Consider the following 2,634-nt stretch of genomic DNA (forward strand, 5'->3'; position numbering starts at 1 on the left):
TGATTTTTTAAAATTATCTCTAACCTTTGGAAACAAATCACATGAAACTACAAAATTAGCAAATGTCTTGAAATCTATATATAAAATATAAATTACCTCTAATATCAAACTCTCATTTATTAGTGTACCACTCAATTCTTAAAAAAAAGTCCGTTTCAAAGATAGTCTTATTACATTCTTCAAAACGGAAACTGTTCCTTTTAACCTTATACCTACCCTACACCCCAGGTTCAAAATACATCATTTAATCATTTAATTGTCTTGGTTATGGCTGTTTCCAAGATGAGATTTTGTATTTCATGCCCATAGCTTCTAGTTATTAGAAAACCCATGCTTTCCTTTATTGGAGGAGTTTGGTCCTACTGATGGTGTATCCCTTTCAATATTCTTCATCCTCATCTTAGCTTCTAGAGCCATTTCGTCTGGTTCACTATTTTCACCTTCATTAAAAGCAACTGCAACTGAAAGGTTTTTGGAGCAAGAGTTGTAACAGTTTTTTTAGACTTGTTTGATCTAAGTTTGATGCATATGGCTGAGGCTTTCTCTGTCATCTAATTGCCGATGGCAAATCCAGATGTGGAGATCTTTGTAGGCTTCGCTGGGAGGTCTGCAGCTTCTTCTTCAGCCCATCGCATGCTGTAACTGGAATTTTCCCTCTATTACTGGAAGAAACAGGCAGTGTTCTCAGATTTTCCTGCTTCCTCTTCTGGTCCTCTGTAGCTCCAGCTCTCTGTGGCTTCTCAGGCTTGTCTTCTCCCACTTTCCTGTCTGCCATTTCCCCTCTGCAGTCTTCCTGCAGCTATGCCAACTATCCACTTTAATCAAACAGTTACACTTCATCTACTTTAATCAATCAATCACAATACAAATAAAAGTGATGGTAATCATTAACATAATAGCTAGCATAATAAATAGCACTGCATATGGGCTTGGCACTGTGCTAAGCAATGTGCATGCTTAATTTCAGGGGAACCCTTACCATGATCTCATGTGATAAATACTATTACTCCACTTTTCAGATGAAAATAAAGAATAGACAAATTGAATAATTTGCCCAAGGTTACAGAGCCTGAACTGCGAGCCTACTGTATGGAGAAGTTCATAGAAAAACTCTTAGAAATTACTATTATCTCTTGAAAAGCACTCGCTTTTGCCAAACATGCCAGTGTTGATCATAGGGGTTAACCAGTCCTTCTTTTGGAATGGTCGTAAAGCTAGAGGCTCAGTTTTTTATTTCAATTACAAGGCCTCGAGCCTTTAAGGAGAAATTTGATTTTACAAGTTGTGTGAGGTTAAGTCTGGTGAATGATTAGAGTGCATGGTAATGTCTTGAGTTAAAAACAAGGTATTCCTATCACTTTGAATAGTGTCTTCCTTGATGAAATTCTTTGCCTAACTGCAAAAGATAATTCCAAGAGAGATAGTATTAGAGAAAAAAAGACTTAATTTTTGTCTTTGTACAGCTTCCAAACTAACTTTAAGTCAGTTATGACTTTAAATAAATCACTCAAATTTTAACCCCAACATTCCATTTTTTTTCTTTTAATAGCCAAATCTAGAATTTTGGGCTATTGTTTTTAATAGTGCAAGCTATCCAAGCAATCTTGAAAGATTGTAAATTTTGTCTGAAAGGAAAGTTTCTCATCCTTAGTATCATTACTGTTGGCTGTGTGATCTTGAACAACTTCCTTGAGCCTCAGTTTCCTCATCTGTTAAATTAGGATAACTTTCTCAAGAGAGACTCTGGGAAAGAATTAAGCCTATCTGAAAGTATCCGTTGTATATAATGAATCAGTTTCTCTCCATGCATTTAGAATGGTACTAATTATTTACCACCCTTGGGATAATTGAAAAAATAGTCAACTCAAATCATTTTCTCTATTCTGTGGTTCAGATAAAACCAGGTACCAGGTGAGAAAGACTGCATGAGGACTCAATAGAATATAGTTGTGATACATCAGAATAATGTATGACATATGGAAGGTACTCAGTAAATTAGTTCCTTTCCCTCTCTACAGTAGGTTAGAAAGAAACTGGGCCGAAAATCTCATCAAAGACGGCAGCAGTGCCCTTAAGCGGTTCTTAAGGCCAGTTTCCTGGCACTCATCTGTTCCAGAATGGCGATTCTTTTCCTATAAGAAGGCATTTTTGAAGAAGGATAAGAGGAATACTGACTGGCAAAGAAAAGGAAAGCATTTCATCAGGCATTTTACAGGAGTTACCACCTTTAATTAAAGAATTAATGGGGGTCACGCTGGTGACTGTAATGGAACTTTCAGGACTGTATAGTTACTTCTCACCTAGATTTGTTTGTTTCTTTCCACTTCTTGTCTATAAGCTTCTGGAGGGTGTAGACTAATCTTTTTTTTTTTTCTCCTGCAACCTTATAACTATAGAGCTTAGCACAGAGCCAATATTCAAGATGTCTGTGATGAATTAATGAGTTAATGTCCTCCGAGGAAAGCCAGAAGGTATGAAACTAGAAGAGGACTGTGGAGCAAACCTCTTGCCTTTCATGGAACTTTCAACCCTGAGGCACTTTAAAAGGAGAAATTCTTCCCAGATCCAAGAGGATGAGTTCCTCACCTCTCTGAGCTGACAGCACCTCACGTCTAAGTCTCCTGTGGCAAGAGA

General features: G+C 37.2%; 1 pseudogene; it reads right to left on the reverse strand.

Annotated features, from left to right (window-relative positions):
- Positions 1-252: 252 nt before the first annotated feature.
- Positions 253-775, reverse strand: LOC107504932 (annotated as a pseudogene).
- Positions 776-2,634: the final 1,859 nt, after the last annotated feature.

This window comes from Rousettus aegyptiacus, unplaced genomic scaffold (assembly GCF_014176215.1).
Source record: "Rousettus aegyptiacus isolate mRouAeg1 unplaced genomic scaffold, mRouAeg1.p scaffold_m13_p_5, whole genome shotgun sequence".
NCBI classification, from domain to species: domain Eukaryota; kingdom Metazoa; phylum Chordata; class Mammalia; order Chiroptera; family Pteropodidae; genus Rousettus; species Rousettus aegyptiacus.